The sequence below is a fragment of the Copidosoma floridanum genome, unplaced genomic scaffold, assembly GCF_036245765.1.
Source record: "Copidosoma floridanum isolate Cflo_tuat_1 unplaced genomic scaffold, Cflo_Japanese_pri ptg000008l, whole genome shotgun sequence".
NCBI classification, from domain to species: domain Eukaryota; kingdom Metazoa; phylum Arthropoda; class Insecta; order Hymenoptera; family Encyrtidae; genus Copidosoma; species Copidosoma floridanum.
Window position 1 is genome coordinate 9,566,105 of NW_028321885.1, and position 21,722 is coordinate 9,587,826.

Genomic DNA, 21,722 nt, shown 5'->3' on the forward strand with positions numbered 1-21,722 from the left:
TTGGAAGCAGCACTACCGTTTTTTCATTCATGCAGCGAAAAAGGGCCAATTCGACGAAACCCGACTATGTGACTAAAAAAAAAAAAATCAAACTACATAATTAAAATGCTTTCAAGTTCATTGGTGATTAAATCAATGTGTTAGGAGAATCTTATTGGACAGTTGAATGCGTGAAAAATGAAATAAAAATGTTTGAATTAAAAGAAAAAGAAGATGGAAGCAAAAACAATTCAAGTGCGTTTGAAACTTAAAGAAAAATAGATGGAGTATGTTTTAAGTGCGGAAAATATGGACACTTCAAAGCACAATGTACGAGAAGGAGATGAAGCGATAATTCTTGGGAGCCAGGTGGTGCGCAGTATCAACGAGGTGGGCGCCAATAACAACACCAGCGGCAATGGCAACATCGTGGCGGCCAAGGCTAAGGTCTTGAAGCTGGTAGTGGCTCCAGTCAACATCATCGAGGAAGCGGTTGGCAGAAAAACAATTAAGGACATCAAAACGAAGACGGTAATATGAGTAGCTTTAATGCGGAATTCGAGGAAAGACCTAATGAGTCGCGTGTTGAAGTAAACAGCTGGGCTAGTATGATTGGGTGGTTACTCGGTAGCGGTTGCTCAGATTATGTTAAAAATGATCGATATTTTTATGAATTTATTGAATTGAAAGAGCCTATAAATGTAAAAGTAGGTGATGGTCGTTCTTTAAAAACAACAGAAGTTGGTAGTATTAGGCACAAGTTTGATGTTTATGATCAAAGTGAAATGAATATAATAAATAATATTTTTTTCGTTAAAGATATGGATACAAATTGAATGAGTGACGGTAAAGTAACAAAAGCAAAAAAAATTGTATCGTTGGAAAATATGATAGTACACCCAGGGAATGAGAAACTGATTATTTAAAATGTGAGATTTGTTTTGAAAATAAAATTCATAATTCACCATTTAATATAAGTAATCTTGTGAGCGAGAAAGGTATATCTATTGAAACGTGTCCACCTTATGAACATGAATTTAATGGAACGGCAGAAAAATGTAACAGAGAAATTATGGATATGTCCAGGTTTTTATTGAAACAAGCAAGAGTTCATGGTAGATTTTGACCAAAAATAGTGAAAACAGCAGCTTATTTAAATAATATAATTACCACTAACACTGTTAACACATTATCACTATGCAAACAAAAGTTATGCGAAACACGAAACTGATATTGTAAAAGTTGATTCAGAAGAAAATATAGCAGATATTTTTACAAAACCTTTAGACAGAAATAAATTCGAAAATTTTTTAAATATGTTAAAAGTTAAGTAGTTTAAGATATTACAATTGAGATAATAATATTAGATTATAAAAATTTAAGAAGGCGTGTTAGAATTTGAGTAAATTTATATCAAATATGTTATTAGTGACATCTATTATGCGGCATAAACACTATGTGTGCAACATGATATGTATACGTACTTTGTACAGTGATACAGGGAAGGAAGACAGAATATGGCCATTGCCACAAACGCACGCTCTCATAGAGTCTCTCTCAGTGTTAAGAGAGGAAATCTTGTAATCTTTAATAATCTTTATTTCTGTATTTACATGTATTGATCCACTCCCTCATAGTATATTTATTTAACGAGAAAACCCACATTTGTCTTATTATTACAGAAATTTTGTTCAAATTCTAAGTCATTCAAAGTTATACTTTATAAAAATTTTTACATTTAACATAATAGGTACATTAGTACTTTTTAATAATTTCGAGATGTTATTTGTTAGGTGACGACTTGCGTAAATTAATACATTTTTATTTTTATTCTATTTTATCCTGTTATATTTCATTCCCAATGATAAAATTTTAAGACTCTTTACAGAGTCATACTCAACGAGAGTCGTCGCCTAACAAAGCTGACTGTGAACTTCGTGGCTCTTGGAAGTGTCAAGTGACAACCGAAGCGAGCCATGAAGCCTAAACACATGAAGTCAGCAAGTACCGGCCCCATAGCAAGTAAGACAAAGAAGTTTAACTAAAACTTCGTGCAAGGTGCATTTCTTTGCGCGGCGTTTTAGTTAGTAGCCCGCTGCCGCTCATCAAGTGCAGACGTAATAAATAATTTTATAAGATTAACCAGACGTTCCGTCTATTTTTTTTCTTTTCTGTTTTATTTTATATGTATACTAGTAATATAAAATAAAGTGATATAAAACTAATTGGAAAAGGAATTTAAATTATTATAAAATAATAAATAACAAATAAATAAGTATAAAAATAAATAATTATAAATCGACGAAAAGAGGAAGTGCAGGCCATCAGAATCAATAATTAGCGGATAGAAAGGTAAGTTAATCTGGATATTATATTCAACACTCTACTTCTTCCTTCCTTTTAATCTTTTCTTAAACAAACAAACAGTTGGACTATCTGCTGTCCCGCAGCCTGTGAAGGAGCGTGAGACTGTAGTCCACAGTTTTTAGTTTTTGATTTGAAGCTGAAAACAAACTTAAATGACATTAAATGTTATTTAACAAAATTGGTAGCAGAGCGTGGTTTATGGTCTCTAATTATTTGTTTATTTATTATATATTCTCTTATTACTATTTTTTCTTAAGACACACCAAACACCATTCAATGAAGCATGTTAATGAATGACGCGTAATACCCCATATAGTACACTGTGCGCGGACGCGTATATGCTGTGCTTTTGCGGATAGCATGGTATATGCGATATTTCGTTATAACTAAAAAAAAAAAAAAAATAAATAAATAAATAAATAAAGTAAAAAAAAAAAAAAGAAAATAATAAATGTAATACTACATTAATAAATAAACGGAAAAATAAATAAGAGTTAACTGTCGTTAAAATAACAAAAAAATAAATAAGTAATAGTATAATAATGTGTTTTAAATGATAATAGAAAAATAAGAAAATAGTGACCTCTTATACTACACGCTTACAAGACAGAACAAATACACTGTTCCTACCCTGAATCTGCTAACCAGAGCGGTTCATCCCTCTTGTCCTGCTGAAATAGCGGACATTCTATACCCAAGATCTGCTAACCAGAGCGGTCTTTCTCTTCCTACCCTGAATCTGCTAACCAGAGCGGTTCATCCCCATTAGTCCTGCTGAAATAGCGGACACTCTTTACCCTAGATCTGCTACTTAAAGCGGTCTATCAAAATAACAAATACATACACACAGACATATTTGCACGTAATAGTGTTAGTAGAAGAATAATTCTTAAAAAAACGGAGTAAAGATTTAATATAATTAATGATTTCACTTATATACACACGATTGTTTATAAAATAATATTTCATAAAACCGCCAACGAATAATTTTGCGAGTAATAAAAAAGGTAAGAGAAGTGGTAGAAAATTGTTTATGCAGGAGCTTGTAAGAGAGAAAAACGTTCTAGAAAAAAAATTAGATTTTATTAATAATCAGTTACAAAATTACTATAACTGTGATACATTAAACAGTAATTTATCAAAAAACAAAAAAATCGAAAAACAAGTAGTAAGTACGTTTCAGAAAAATAATTTTTATAATTCAGAAATTAATGTTCAGCGGAAATGCGATAATTTTAAAATTCGATTAAATACACAATTTGATGAATTAATTGCTTTCGCGAAAAAAGAGTTTCTTAAAGGCACTCAAGAACATATAAACGCATAGGCAGGAGATTACTCATATACATACGAATATATAAAAAAAAAATTATTAACACGGTATTTAAACCGTGACCGTCGAGCCCATTCTTGCTTAAAGAGGAAAAAGTGTTAAGTTCAGTCAGATACTCTCGTACAGAAAAAGCCCTTCAATATTACACCGCGCACTAGCTGATGCTCGCGTAGCAATTTGTATGTATAGCTACACATGCCACATTCGAAATCCCTGCGCCGTATACTTCCTTGCTTAAAGCAGATGATATTATATAAGCGTGCTCGAATACACTCTCTCACTTTAGTTTTTGGACATACACATAGTACACTTATCGTATACCTATAAAAATTAAAGCAAACTTATTGCACTTGCATGCGTTAAGCAAACGCTCACATTAAACACATACACATCCACACACGAATAAATACACAGATATATATATATATATATATATATATATATATATATATATATAAACAATTATTTCTTTATTTCTTATGTCTTCTGCGATAAATGTCAAGGATTCGATAGAATATTTTTCCAAAACAAAGAAACAAAACAAAATAGTAGTATAATTTTTTTTTTGTTAGTATTACACACATTAAGAATAAAAAAAAAAAATTAAAATAAAAAAGGTTCAAAAAAAAAAAAAAAAAAAAAAAGAGAAGAAAAAAACCGCTTGTAAGGTATTATACAACTAAAAAAATGGTCAATGGAAACGATAATGCCGATATCACAGTAGCCGAAGCGCTGATGGAGTCTCTCAATGCCAACTTCTTATTTCAGCATGCGATTAAATCCATCCCTATACTCGATGGGAAAAATATTCCACTGAAGGATTAAATACAAGATGTTAGAAATGGAGAAAGCTGGGTCAGAGATGATCAAAAAGATTTATATAAAAGAGCAGTATTGCAAAATCTACGAGGTGCCGCACGCATAAGCGTAAGTGGCCAAGATTTCGAAAACCTTGAAGCATTTATAACCCATTTAAAAAAAAGATATGCAACAGGAAAAACCGTTGCTTACTATCAAACTCAGCTACAGAAAGGGCGCCAACGACAAGGCCAATCGGTTGGTGAATATTATGATTATGTAAACCTACTGCTAAGCGGTGCTGAAAAAGCCTTGATGGAAGATAAAGGCAATACATACAACGCACATATGATGACCCCTATAAAAGACATGGCGTTAGACATGTTCATAAAAGGACTAGCACCTATGATAAGCCAGCAGGTAGATGCGAAAGAACCTGCTTCTCTAGCCGACGCCTTCGATTACGCGTTGAGATTGGAGAGCCGAATGAGAGCGGGTATAATTCCGGATACGCGATATCAAGGACTACCTCGTAGTGACTTTAGAAATAATTTAACCAACTCATATCAACAGCAGAATAGGTATCCCGATCAGCCATTCTCATCACATCAAGTGGCACAAGTTAATGAACAACAGATCGACAATGAGAATAATCACGCTGATAGGCAGTATAATAATTATCAAAATTATAATAGACAATGTCAACAACAAAATAATGGACAGAATTACTGTAAAAATTATCAGAATCAGGGAAGAAATTGGAATTTTCAAAATCAATCGAGAAATTCTAATTATTATCAGAATAATTTCGGACGATATAATAACGAAAATCCTAATGATTATTACACTCAAAGGAATGCTAATTTTAATCCTGGTAATAATCAAGGATACCGAGGCAGAGGTCAGAATTACAATAGGTATTCCCGAAATAATAATTATAATAGTTATAATCAACAAAGTTTTAATCCTAACTATCAGAATCAGAACTTTCAAAATCAATACCAACCAGGAGGCGATCGTTTGCCGCATCATTTAAACTCTCAGGCGGCTCACCCCAATCGTCGTTCGGAGGTGAGCCCCCAAAGACAGAATTCAACCCCTACACCGAATGTTTCAGCGCAGGTAATGAAAATAGCAACAGAATTGAAACCGTCCACATTGGTACCTGCCAGGGACTTGGCGTAGACGACGAGCCTACAAGTATAAGGTTATCAATCCCAGAAGGGAAAAATCACTTTATAACACTCATGCTCGATAATGGCGCTGCCACAAATCTGATTAAATTAGATCAGTTGCACCCATATTCACGAGTAGAGATTAGTGAAATTATTAACCTTACTGGAATCACACCTCACCCAGTTTTAACTAAAGGAACAACGTATATGACCATACAAGGAAAACCTACAATTTTTCATGTGATCCCTAACGATTTTCCGATCAAAGATGGCGGTTTATTGGGTCGAAACTTTTGTAAGGAACGACGAGCCACATTATCATATTATCATGATGCTATAGTACTAGATGATGACGTAATGAACCCCATCCCTTTTTTAAAAACTCTTGAGGAAATAGAGCAATTGGAAAGAGATGAAAAAGAACAAAAAACCATAAAACTCAAAAAACAAGCACAGGAAAATCAAATTTTAGCTACAACCCTTGATACTAACAAAGAGACGGAATGCCTTAAGGATAAAATTAACCAACAGAAATTTTATGACGTATACATTGTAGGCCCACCCGAAAGGTCAAATATACCTAAGTACGAAAAATTTGGAGACATAAAAGCTGATTTTCATTTTCGAGATGAGTTTGATAAATTGATCTTATCAGAAAGAGGTGAAAATCTTATGAAGGCCACTGATAATAAAACTGATAAAAGTGGGATATACAGTGAAAATAATGAATTAGTCGACCAACCCCATGCCATTGATCAGAATAAAAATACTCCTAGTGAAGAAGATTGCCCTAATGAGGAACAAAAAAATACCAGTAAAGCAACTAAATATACGATTAAGGCTCGAACACGTCAAATAGTAAGAATTAATTTAATTAATACTAATTGAACTGAAGGATACTTACCGCGAATAGATGTAGGGTGTGATAACATATATTTAGGAGAAGGAATAGTAAAAAATGAGAACGGTCAATGTAAAATTATGGCAATAAATACTAATAAGGATGATATTACGATTGAAATAGACCCAAGAGAAATCCTACCTTTCGAATACATTGCACCTGAATTTGATTCCGATACTAGCAGCGAACATGAAAGACCAATTGTTGAAAATAAACGAGATAGAATAAACGACCTAAAAGGACTCGTGCGAACCGATCATTTAAACTTGGAAGAACGAGACCAAATATATCAATTGATTTCTGAATTCTCAGAAATCTTCTTGTTACCAGGAGACATTTTACCGTGTACTAACCTCGTCGCACACGAAATCCCGACGGAAAATAACATCCCTATCAACACTAAACAATATCGTCACCCACCAGTACATAGAAAATTTAGAAGAACACGTAGCAAAGAAACTTAACGATGGAATAATTGAACCTTCGTCATCACCGTATAATTCTCCTCTTTGGATTGTCCCTAAAAAACCTGATAGCCAGGGAAACCCAAGATGGAGGGTAGTAATTGATTTCCGAGAACTTAATAAAAAGACCATTGGTGATGCATATCCATTGCCTAATATCGCAGATATTATGGACCAGTTGGGAGGAGCCGTATATTTTTCAGTTTTCGATTTGGCAAGTGGATTCCAACAAATTCCCATGGATGAACATGATAAGTATAAAACAGCATTTACGACACCCCATGGACATTACCAATATAGACGAATGCCCGAAGGCCTGAAAAACGCACCTGCCACGTTCCAACGACTAATGGATCTCATATTGAGAGGCTTATTGAATGTTGAAATGCTAGTGTATTTAGATGATATTATTATTTACGCAAAAGATCTAGTAGATCACGAGCGTAAAGTTAGGTTACTTTTCGATCGGTTAAGATCAGCGAACATGGTACTCCAACCAGATAAAGTTGAATTTTTGCGAAAAGAAGTAATATTTCTTGGGCATATAGTGAGTCAACGAGGGATTGAACCAGACCCTAAAAAGATACAAGCCGTTAGAGAATTTCCCCAACCAAAAACTATGAAAAATATTAGACAATTTTTAGGACTAGCAGGATACTATAGACGCTTTATTAAAGATTTTTCAAAAATACCTAAACCATTATCAGATTTATTAAAAAAGGGAGAAAAATTTGAATGGACTGAAGTGCAGGAAAAGAGTTTTCAAATACTAAAGGATCACCTATGCCAAGAGCCTATTTTACAATTCCCCGACTTTAGTAAATCATTCAAGTTAACAATAGATGCATCTGACTATGCAATTGGAGCGGTATTGAGTCAGGAAAAAGATGGGTTTGACCATCCTGTCGCTTACCTTTCAAGAACTTTAAATAAAGCCGAAATAAATTATTCCACGACTGAAAAGGAATGTCTAGCCGCACTACATGCAATGCATCACTTTCGTTCGTATTTATTAGGAAATAAATTCGTTCTCGTAGCTGATCATGAGCCATTGAATTGGATGCATACAAGAAAAGACCCAGGTCAGCGTTTGATGCGCTGGATGTTTAAATTCACCGACTATGAATACACTTTTAAATACAAACCAGGAAGACTCAATACCAACGCTGATGCATTATCTAGAAACCCAGTAGGACCATTTCTTTATGCAGAAAATAATATAAACAATGGATTACCATTACTAAGAGTTATGATGATGGGTCGAAAGAAAATAGAGGAAAAGAAGAAAACAGAATTACAAAGTCAGAAAAAAGGAACAGTAAGAGCACCCAAATTAACGACGATCAAACCTAAAGCATTGCCAACAACCTCGAAGAAAATAATAGGAGTAACAAAACCAAGAAGCATGACCAAATCAGAACCAGATGCACCTAAGTTGATCAAGGGTCCTGGACGACCCCTTGGTTCAAAAACAAACAAAGAACGGCCGAAATTAGATCATAGTGTGATTGCTCAAAGAACCCGAACAAAAACATTTCCACAGCCACAGAAATCATCTACATCTCACCCGAATATATTAAGAAATGTCACTAAAAATACATCAAAAGACTCTAGCTCATTAAAAGTGAATTTTTCAGAATCAGTAGCCTCAACATCACACGCTAGCGATACGAATTTAGAAACTACAGAAATAAAACATAATAGTTCCAAAAATGAGGAAATGACACAATTACCAGTTAGAGATATAATTGGCCTTGGTGCATCGTCAAGAACAAGTATGTTCTCCGAAAATGACCCAAGCGATACTGAAGAATCGTCAAGAGAAGATACTCAAATACCAGTATATGACCCTAGACGAAGTGGATTACGGCAAGAACTGACTGAAACAGAAATAGACTCAAATACGGATACTGATTCAGACTCAGACATGACAAATACTGAAATTTCCGTTACACCAATTTCACTTAGCGAAAGTTCAAATGATGACGTTTTTGAAGACCAACCTAAAACTATGACAAATAATACTGATGAAGTTACTTATAAAGAAATAGAAGAGTTAACAAAGAGATTTAACCAAAGCCTTCAAGAATATTTGGACAAGTCTAACAACGATAATGAGCCCGAACAGGCCGATTTTTTATCAGTAACTAGATTTTCTGATGGAGATAAACCGGACCCCGAAATTCAAGACATATTAACCGAAATGGACACCTACGATCCTGATAATTTTGATGATTCTGTATTAGATGAAAGAATTGCGGATATATCAAGACGTACAACAGGTCTTGAACCCCTATTCGATGAAGAAGAAATTTTAAGAAAATATAGGACAAGTGGAAAATTATCAATTACCCCACGTATTCAGGAAAATACACCCTTAAGTTCTAGCACACCGACGCAAACGAGTACTTTTGCTACTACAAAAAACAGACGATCTAAAGCGCCGGACTTGCAACAAATAACAGAAGAAACCCCGGATAACTTAAATGAAAACAACAAACAAATAAACTGCAATGAAAATAAATCAATGAATTAATCTATTGCACCCAATTTCATGTTACTATCGGACTTATACTCTTTTTAACCCATCAATCGATACAAACAACAGCACGGAAAAGTGTATGTAAGTCTTAGTGATAGTAGCAGTAGTACTGATAATTATAAGAATGAAAATGGAGCTAAGCTAGTAAACAATGTCATTACCACCAGATATTGCCTTACATACAAAAGAGACAATATAGTTCATTTTATTAGCAAGGATTGTCAACCAGTCACATCTGTCTCAAGGCTGTTGAGATCGATAGGTGCACTGGACTTTAGCTATTTGAAATCAAAGAAACCAAGAGTTGGCCAAATTTTAATAACACCTTATGGAGGACATAATATACTATCAATCGTTATTAATGAAACGTCGACTGATTTAGTATCTTCAGAAAGTCTTACAAAAGCTTTTAAATCGCTCAAAAAAATTTTATTGAGACGAAATCTTAAAACCTTCCAAATTTTAAGAAGGGGAGATCTTACAGACAAATTAGAACCTGGATTGATAACAGAAACGTTATTAACAATTTTTGATAAAACACCCATACAAATTACTGTCTGTTACGGTAAGGTTGATTTTCTGAAAATCCAAGAACGTAATGAAATAATACAAACATTACATGACAGCCCTGTTGGAGGACATAAGGGAATAAACCAAACTTACTGGAAAATAAGAGAACGGTTTTATTGGCCCGGAATGAGAAATGATATTCTCAATTATGTACGTAAATGCAGCAAGTGTCAAGAGAAAGAAATTGAACGACTAAAAACAAGAGAGCCCTTGGTACTTACAGATACACCTATTGAAGCTTTCGATAAGGTTTCTATCGATACCGTTGGTAAATTAAGAATAACACCAAATGGTAATTGCCATTTGCTGACCATACAGTGTAATTTGACTAAATATATCATATTAGTCCCTGTACCAGACCTAAGATCAAGCACTCTTGCCGATGCACTCGTACAAAATCTAATATTAGTTTATGGTGCGCCTAGAGCAATTCTATCAGATAGACACGCTACATTTATGTCTAATTTATTGGAACAACTCATGAGAACCATCAAAACCAATCATCTAACTACATCAGCATACAACCCTCAAACAAACGGATCACTAGAGCGAAGTCATGCTGCCCTAGCTGACTTTATACGAACTTACTCTGAAACATATGATGACTGGGACAACTTAGCAAAATTTGCAGCTTTCACGTATAACACGAGTGTACATGCAGCTACAAATTTTACGCCTTATGAACTAGTATTTGGGAGAGTAGCGAGGTTGCCCTTGAAGAAACCTAAAGATGAAAGATTACGAACATACCCACTATATTTACAAGATCTTATAAGGCGACTTCAAGAAATGCAAATTGCGGCAGGAAATCAACAAATAAAGATGAAAGTACAAGAAAAAACAAGATATGATGAAAAATTAAAGCCTCTAAATGTTAAACCAGGAAATTACGTTTGGGTAAAGAAAGAAGTGCGTTCCCATAAATTTGATCGCTTTTATAATGAACCCCTAAAGGTTAGAACAGTTTTAGAGGGAAATAATGTGTTACTTGAAAAAACCAATGGTGAAACCATACGCAAACATACAGATAAATTAAAGCTAGTTCCCCGATAATAATATCTTGTAAGAAACATATTCTACATGTCTTCCAGAGAAAAAACACAACGATGCAGATTATATTGGCCATCTTAATGACAATAGCGTTCGAAGGCCGGGCAGATTTAAACTATGCTAATCATGGCAACTATAGCATAGAACCACTTGAAACAAACCCTGGAATATACTACGAACGAATCGGTATAACAAAAATTAAGAGAGCTGATTGGAAGATTGTGATATGGCTGGATGTTAATAAATTCATATTGGAACAAACACCTACTCGAGGATTAAACGAAACTTTTCGATATTGTATTGTACAGTTTGGTTATTCTAATTGCACTCGGTATATGGAAATGGACCTCTTGAATTTAAAAATAAAGCGATTGACAAACCTCAAAGCAACACTATTGAACATAATAAATACTGTGGGAATCCATGCAGGAGATAACATTATTCCACCCCCCAGCATACGAGCAAAAAGACTGATACCTTTTGGAATTATTGGGAGTATTGCTAAAGGACTTTACGGCTTAGTCACAGAAGATGATATTAACGTTATAAACACTAACATCAACAATTTGGATACCAATCAAAAAGAATATATTAAATTGTACGAACAAAATAGCCATATTTTTGCAGCCGCATTCAAAGAACTATACAATACCACGAAACGCCATGAGCATATTTTAAAACAAGTTGCTGATATATTGACTTCAGGACAGGATTTTACTCTTGACAGATATCTGATTCATTTGTCAGCATACCTTAGAAGAACTGAGGCTACCCTAGATCACATTATTCGTTCCCATGAAGATCTGATTGACATCTTGCATGATTTACAAAGAGGTCAAGCACATCCAAAGCTATTTTCTCCAAATATATTTAGAACAGTAGCCCGGGATGTAAAGAACCTTGCGGTAAATCTAGAATTTGTAGCACCAATAGAAAACCTTTATGCTGGTGAAATAAGTACCCTAAGCAAATTAGATGTTGTACATCAAGAAAATAGAACCATGGTAATATTACATTTGCCACTCGTAGATCGAACCCCTTACAATCTTTATAGACTACATCCAGTCATGATACCCCAATCTGGACAAAATGGATCTGCCTACATAAAACCGTCGTACCCTTACCTAGCAGTAGCAGCAGACCATAATTCGTATTTATGACTAAACGAAGTTACATTTAACCAATGCGATAAGACGGTATATGGTTATATATGCTCGGCTATGGAACCGCTAAAGGAACCTTATTCTATGAACGAATGTGAAATTCTTATGTTATTACGACCTGGACCAGAAGTATTTAAATACTGTGAAATTATGTTTACGCCGAAAACCGAAAGCCAATGTATTTATTTACCAGCTGATAGTTCATGGTTATTCTCAACACCCAATGAAAAACAATTGAACATTATCTGTCCTAATAAAATGGATCAACAAGAAAGAGTAAAAGGTATAGGTCTTCTACGAATGAATGATGGATGTACGGGAAAAACTCACAGATTAACCTTAACCAGTGAACATAAGATTATCACTCAAATACAATATATCTATCAGGTAGAAGTGAACTTAAACTTAACAGTACTGCATGAACCCTTAAAAGACACTGATGACTTCCATGACGCTATAAAATCGATTCGAGAATTAAACTTTAATGAACAAGCATGGACAGATGAAGAATTAAATGTACAAAATATAATAAATCAAATGGAGAAAATACGGACCTAAAAGTTAGAGGAAAAACAAACTTCTCTTTTTTCTTTAATACGAAATGTCTTTGAAGCTATTATTATTATGATTATAATAGCAATACTCATCAGCAAAGCAAGAAGCTGTTTCAAGAAGATTATGAAACGTAGTGTCTCGGAAAAATTTATAAAACGTACCATCAACCTCCTGAACGCAGAACCCCGAGTAACCATAAAACAAGAACCAAATGAACAAGAACCAACTGAACTGTATGTTGAAATAGAAGAAAAACAAAAAATACCTAAATCATCTAAAGCTAGACCTATAATGAAGACACGGAGTTTGATACTCCCACGCCATACACCCCAAAAACTGGAAATGGACTTATAAATCAATAGTAATTTGATACTATTTTCCTTCCAGGTAGAACAATGAACCCCGAATATGAAATAACAATAAAGACTAGAGTCAACATAAAGCAACCCTTACATGAAGTTATCGAACAATTAGAAAATAAAGGAAATATTAAGGAAATGCACATACTTACGGATTTACATAGTTATGAACATCGAACTATAACCGCCAAATACAATAGTGATTCATTTACTAAAGTAACTGATGAAACACTAAATACAGGAGAAGAAGTTCAAACACTTTCTCCTTTTAAGATGAAATCCACTATTTGTCAAGCAGAAAAGATCTCTTCACCAACACCATCAAGAAACGACAATGATACACCAAACATTGATCCAAAAAGACTTATGTGTCTTCTGCCATGGGATATAGAAGAAAAGAAAAGAGAAAGAGATTTCTTTAATCATTTCTCTCAATTTGGCACCCTAGAATATTGTTATGCCGTTAGAGATCGGCGGGGAAGATTATCCCAAGGATATGTAAAATACATGGATCCTAAAAGCGCTATTTTAGCATTGCAGAACGATGAACCCGAATATCGCACAAAATACGCTGAACCAATTAAAAGGAGTACAAAATACAAAATGAACCGAAAATTGACTCACCAATTATGTCAACAACAAGTTGAGTTAATGACCTACCACAGACATGTGATTACATGCAGAAGACAACGCTGTACACAAACTACAGAAACGAAGTCAATCCTTACCAAAACCGTTGATCTACGAGAGAAGATCAAAAGTAGCAGAAAATGAACCCAATAATTGAACCCTACCATTCAACTAGCCACCTTCTACGTCGAATACACATCACTTAGTTCTAAGATTTTAACTTTAAGCTTTGTAAAATCAATTTTTTTCTTTCACGTATTCCTTCTTCTTAACTTCACTTTATTTTTTAATTTTATCTTTAGGATTTATATGAAGTACGTTTATTATTAGTTATAAAAAAAAAAAATAAAAAAAAAAAAAATAAATAAAATAAAAAATATATATATATATAAATATAAATATAAACAAATAAATATAATAATTATGAAAATAATAATAATTAGGCTTTAAATTTAAAAGCGCATGTTGTATTCTATTTTAGCTGCATGTTACTCTATTGTCAAAATTTTTTTTCTCCTCTTTTGTAATATTAAGCTTTAGCATGTATTAAAACTACTTATTTAATTGTATTACAAATACGCAAATATTTCGGCATAGCATGATAAGTAATAATTGTATCTATCCATGTATTCCCTACCCATTATCCAATAGTTTCATAAACCTAATGTTATTCTCATATCTGCATTCCATACATCACTTACGAACAATAACAACACAAAGTACACTACAAGAACACTCATACATGTACAGTATCAAGTGATGATCCTCACAACATCCATCATATTTACGCTTGCAGAATTACACACACAATGGACAAACAAAATGCTAATATCATAGAAGCAATGGCTGATGGATCCCAGCTTAGCATACTGCTGCAGGGGGATTATAGTAGGCTAATGCTAAAAAAAATTCTGGAAAACTTCGGGATAGTGAGGTCCATCGAACGGGAACCCTGTGCTATGGGGTACTCAAGTTACGAAGTGGCATTCCTTTCACCACGGGAGGCAGCGTTAGCGGCTGATAACCTAAATTCAGCGCCAACGCTACAGGAGCTATTCGACTCATTGTCGAATGTATCGGACGAGAGGAATTGGGCACAGTCAACGGCACCTGTCCCCTTGCCAAATAAAAGACAAGTCAAGGTCCACAATATATCGGAAAATGGACGTTGGTTAAACATAATGACCGAAGAACCAATTGACAAGCGCCAATCGGAAACATCGCTTAACAAATTTGGTCCGATGTTATCATTAGAAGAACAGCCATGTTCGGTCCCATACACCAGCTACGAGGTCGAATATTACCAACTATGTGATGCAGCAGTTGCTGCAGCAACCTTAAATGATACAACGACCATAGAAATAGAAGACAAATCATCTTTACGAAACATCGAAGCACCAGCTAAGAATGTAGAATCAACGACGGAAGTCAAAACCTTTAAAAAAATTAATGAAGAAGAGCTTAGTCCAATATTACGATTTGTAAGAGTAAATCGTACCGGGACTAAAATAAGCGTCATTTAAAAAAAACCTATTAACATAAATTATATTATTGAATTTTTCGAAAACAAATATCCAATAGAAGATATTTATTTTTCAACCAAAAAACAAACACGGGAAGATATTGTTCCCGTTCATATAACGTATGGATCCGCTCAGTGGGCAGAAAACATGCGCCAAATAGTAGTGTATTGCATAACTCAGCAGCCAAAAAATGTATTCACAAAAAACCCGAAAACAGAAAACACGATCAAAATAAATAACGATCCAAAAGACAATGACTGACTTCCACGAAAAGTAGTATCTAAGGTACCGGCCATTATGAATCCGGATGAATACACCCGGTTGTTAATGACCTTTGGCCCTTTGAGCCATTTAAACTACTACTCATTAGATGTCAAACGTGACGATGGAAGACAGTTATACCTAAGCTTCGCTACATACTGTAACGAAGAATTGACGGAAAGGGCCCTCAAAGGACTCAAAATGTATGGGGCGAATTACTCCCAAAAAGACTCGCCAAAAAACCGTGAAATAATAACACATTCATCGTGTGGAAATTTAATATCCAAATGCCATCTTGAGGTGCACAGTCTTCTGTGCAAAACACAAATGAAATTAAAAAAGATCTGCCCATCATGCCAGGAAAATATCAACTTGGTAAAATACGACTGGCACTATAAACTATGCCTTGAGATGGGAGTGTCAGCAAATCTTGATGCACTTAATAGACTAGTAATTAACAACACAAAATCAGGGGCCAAGGAGAAGTAGAAGATGTAATATTCACGAATCCATTCCTTCCCTTTCTCTCAGTCCCGAATAAATAAATATAATAATTCTGTAAATTAATACTTTATTACATTACTATAAGGATTATTGTAAAATGTTTATGTTATGTAACTCATAAATGTTTACTTATAAGAAAAATATAAACTAAAAAAAAAAAAAAAAAAAAAAACCAATAAAATAATATAATATAATATATTCACCGAGGACGGTGATAGTTTTAAGAAGGGGAGGCTGTTAGTTGACGACTTGCGTAAATTAATAAATTTTTATTTTTATTCTATTTTATCCTGTTATATTTCATTCCCAATGATAAAATTTTAAGACTCTTTACAGAGTCATACTCAACGAGAGTCGTCGCCTAACAAAGCTGACTGTGAACTTCGTGGCTCTTGGAAGTGTCAAGTGACAACCGAAGCGAGCCATGAAGCCTAAACACATGAAGTCAGCAAGTACCGGCCCCATAGCAAGTAAGACAAAGAAGTTTAACTAAAACTTCGTGCAAGGTGCATTTCTTTGCGCGGCGTTTTAGTTAGTAGCCCGCTGCCGCTCATCAAGTGCAGACGTAATAAATAATTTTATAAGATTAACCAGACGTTCCGTCTATTTTTTTTCTTTTCTGTTTTATTTTATATGTATACTAGTAATATAAAATAAAGTGATATAAAACTAATTGGAAAAGGAATTTAAATTATTATAAAATAATAAATAACAAATAAATAAGTATAAAAATAAATAATTATAAATCGACGAAAAGAGGAAGTGCAGGCCATCAGAATCAATAATTAGCGGATAGAAAGGTAAGTTAATCTGGATATTATATTCAACACTCTACTTCTTCCTTCCTTTTAATCTTTTCTTAAACAAACAAATAGTTGGACTATCTGCTGTCCCGCAGCCTGTGAAGGAGCGTGAGACTGTAGTCCACAGTTTTTAGTTTTTGATTTGAAGCTGAAAACAAACTTAAATGACATTAAATGTTATTTAACATTATTCTTCTTTTTAAATTTGTAATACATTAAAGTAAATTTTAGCTTTATTTATCGGCAAAAGTACCAGCTTTGTAGGACTTTTTATTATTTTATATAAAAATATCTACAAAATAATAAATGACTAATTAATTAATTATCTACGTGTAGTAGTTGGTTAGGCACGAATTTACGGGTAAACACTAAAGTGTAGAAGCAAATACCCTTTTTGCTTCCAATTTACTCTTATACTATTATTATGTTTGGATAAGGATCCACACATAAAATTTTTTTCGTTTTTTATTTGCTGTGTTACTGATGAGCATCTTTTTTGATGTCGAACGGTATATTATATCAACTTGTGGGTCAGTAAAGCTAATGTATTTTTTTGGTGGTCCAACAGAATAGAAACTAAAACAAACATTTTGATATTGCTACGTAAGAATGATTCAGAAGGCGTTGAAGCATAATCATCAGCCCGGCCCTTTCAAGACTTGATCTGGTTGTACACTGGTAGGCAAGTGCTTTCAGTAAATAATATGGCTTCGAAAGCTTCATTATTACTCTAAGGTTTCAAATGAACTACATTTATTTTCCTAGCGTCAAGTAGGCCCTTATTTGAAGTTATAATACTAGTTTTTTGAATTGTAGTGTTTGTTCTTTTTTTATGTTTTTGTCACCAATTAAGTTATGAAAAGTTATGAAAAAATTAAGAGTTGTACCGATAAAAAAAAACCTTGTTTTAATAAGAATTATTAACTGATCCCGTTTAACTTCTTAAAAACTCTGTTAAGTACTTATAGTGAAATTTAATAAAAGAAAGTTTCTATTTTGAATGCTGTTTTTGAGTTATCTATAGATACTGGTGGACGTATAGTTTTTTAAGCTTCCTGGAATTTTTTTCTTCAAATCTTGAAATAATTGGTCTTAGATTCATAGGTCCTTGAGCAGCAGTAACTTTCATTCAACTTGAACTGGTTTGAATGTCTTACAAAGTCTTTTAAAAGTCTCTAGTTACTATTACAAAACAAAACGTTTGTGTTATTTGATACATGCCACTTATTTAATTAGTAACGTTGAAATCTAGTGATATATTTAAATAATAATGTGAATCAGACTTTTTAAACGACTTTCTTTTCTAGTGTTCCATGGTATTTTGATTTATTTATCTACCTACTTAATGTATCTGCCTATATTATATAGTTTTTTTGTTGTGGCTAGCGATAAGTCCCCTACACCTCCACTTTATTTAAGAACCCTCCGACGACCCTACGCAGTATATTCGTTCCTTTTACTGGAGCTTCTTATTGACTACGTAATTGGTGATTAATTTTTCAGTGTCAGACATGAGGAAAACATGTTAACTTTATACTTATAAGTGATAAAAAATTTTTATCTGAGATTTTATTTTTATTAGTTTTTTCTGAATTGACTACGCATAAATTATATTAGTACAAACATAAGACAGGTTAACTTTTATTTGTTAATGTTATCGATGTACTAATGGAAATTTGATACCGAGTAAATGTATCCGACCAGAAAGACCAGAAAGCTTAAGAGGGCTTCATGTCGGGCCTATTTTGGTTACCCAGTTACCTATGTAGATCCAATCAGGGCAAATATATAGGGATAGATGGTGCAGTGTAATGGGGTATTATGTGGGGCCAATGTGGGCATCTTAAATAATAATAAGCGTATAAAGAACAGAATTAGAAAAGTAAAAAAATTTTTGGAAATGACATTTAATAGTTAATGCTAAAAATATTTTCTAAACTTATAAGTAATTCAATGTTGACTGGTTACAAATATATACTTAATAATAGTTAATTAATAAATAATTAATATTAATTAACTACATGCACTCATAAATTTTTCTGGTTTTCGGAACTGTAAAATAAACGCTCTATTTTGCCACCCATAATAGTTTATTAAAATAATTTAACTTGAGTAATACTTAGTATACGATACCTAATATACTCAGTAATCACTGCTTTAAATTTGTTACACTCACATGCAATCTGCAATAATCTGCAATGTACACTGCTCCAAAATATATACCTCTCCGCTTTTCCACAAATTTGTGTAAGAAAAAGCTAGGTAGACAATCACTTTCTAGGGCCTAGTTACTGCCTACAAAGAGCCCCATTACAACCCTAGTTTGGTACCACTTCGAAAATCCACATAAGCCCCGGCTAACTAGCTTGGGAGCCCTGATATTATAACTTTGTGTTTGCATTGTAAAGCGTGATAGTCGTCACCAGTACCCCTACTCAACCCCATTGAGACTGTACTCTCCTGTTTACTAATGAAATAAAAAATTTGTTTAGAATGCAGAAGAATTTTTAATAGAAATAATGCCTTAATAAGACATATCAAACATTTACAAAAAAATTTCACGTATAAGAAGGCTACATTGCTACTAAGGTCAAGCTTCATCCAAATAGAGAAGAAGTAAAAGAAATAAAATAATAAGAATAAGAAATGATACAAAATTCTTATATTTTAATTAGTATGGTAGATAATTGCATAAATTATCATGAATAAGAATTTACTGTAATATACAGTAGTTAAAAATTAATTTTGAGATGAGAATTTTGTGAATATATACTCAGTGAAAGATTCTTGTGCTTACTTTCAAGTACATTACGTTAACTACAGAATACGCAAATTTGTCGCAAATTTGTAAAAAAGCGTAATGTGGTATGATGGACATGTTGACACTGTCACATCATGTAGTTATACTGAAAGAAATTAAATCATTAAAAAAAATGTATTTTAAATAATACTAAGTATGTTAAAGTATGTTAAACGCGTTTGGTTGAAAAAGAATCCACGTTTCAGAATAGTTTTGACATTATAATAAGAGCAATCGTTCATCTGTTAACCAAGTTTATAGCTAAAATGCAACAAAGAACATACATTTTGGAATGGTTACATAGTATGAAGTACTGAAAAAAACGTATCTCTACTAATCTTTGAGCACTAACATTTATATGTATTTTTGTGCAATCAGAATGCAGTTTATGAAGAGCTTAGTTAATTAATTTTTCATTAACTAAGCACATCTAATGCTCTAAAACTTAGCGAAAGCACAAAAAAATTTAAGGGAGAAAATGATTTAAACTCAAGTCTTATCCTAAAAAGGAAATAATTTCAAGGGACTACAGAAAAGCGAGAAAAAGGGCAGTAGATCTGTGAAAACGTATTCGAAAACAAGTTGAAAAGCTTGACCGAGAACGGTGAGTCTTCTTCTGTTGAGTGTGACCGTTAGGCCGATAAATCATAGACGAGTTAGTGTAACGTCCTCTGATTGCTTAACTATCAACCGAAAGGTAACTAACTCCGAGATTTGTCGCTCTGAATTGAGAGAACTTACGTGAACGTACGATTTGTGCTTTTTTTGTACCGACCCCGTTAAATCATTTGTGGGTCTATTTCTTTTATGTGTGATTTTCCTAAGATATCCGAACGTGCAGAATTGCCGAAGCAGCGCGCTTTACTTTTGTTAGTGTCGAAAGTTAATTTATGACAAATCGTGATATACTTACCGGCTAAGTTATTTTGAATTAATAATTACGCGGGGCATTCCATCTTATATGTTCGCTCCTTTTTGTTTTCTTTCATTCTCTCGATACGAACGTTAGTTTGCGCAGCGATTTCTCGTATTGAATTCACGATAAGATCAAAGCTTTATTTATTTTGGTATTATGTCGGCAGACGCCAACTGATTGTCACATAACACGATAGAAGTCAACTGTAAATTAGAGAAAAAAATCGAACTAAGCATAAGTGGAATATAACGTTAGCCAGGGTGTCAAGAATCATTTCATGATCATTGCCATCGTGATGTGTTGATCTAAACTTAAATTTAGTCTTAAGAATATTAATTAATAAAAGTATTTCAATAATAATGTTTCTCTTTTACCCGTTATTATTATATTCTTCATCGTTGAGTTTTTATTATAGGGCCAAATAATCGATATCATATTACCCATTGATTTCACACATACATTCTACTATTATTTCTCACAAAATAAAAACCTTTTAAAACATTGAAAAATTAAATTGATGTGTTCTTAAGTTTTTATAAAAATAACTTCTAAAGATGAAGAAACTTCAGCACTATTAAATAATGTATATTTTTTTAACACTCAGAATGCTGCTTCCAACATAGCTTACAAACTTTAGAAAAAAAAAAAAATTATAATTTTTTTTATATTAAAAAACCCTAAACTACGTTGTTAATTTTTAAACAATTTTTACTATAAATTTATAAAAAAATTCTATTATTATTTCGACTTTTTGTTAATGCCACATGTAGTTGAACCTTCCACTGCTCCAGTAGCACAGATCACTAATTTATTAATAACTGATACATCAAAACATCAACTTAAAAAAACCTTCTGTTCATAAGTTCCTTATTTATCTTTTGCGTTAGCATAACTAATACAAAGTAAAGGGAAACTTAAAATTTGTTCATAAAATGCGGAAGAAACTTAAGTAAAAATAATGTTTTGATAACATATATGAAAAATAAAAATACTTTCAAAAACATTTATGACTGAGTTCATAGAAGTAAT

General features: G+C 33.3%; 1 protein-coding gene across 1 annotated transcript in view; it reads left to right on the top strand.

Moving 5' to 3' along the window:
• LOC106647629 (uncharacterized protein CG5902) overlaps positions 1–21,722 on the top strand; it is a 278,297-nt gene that overhangs the window by 205,495 nt on the left and 51,080 nt on the right. The window lies entirely within an intron of this gene.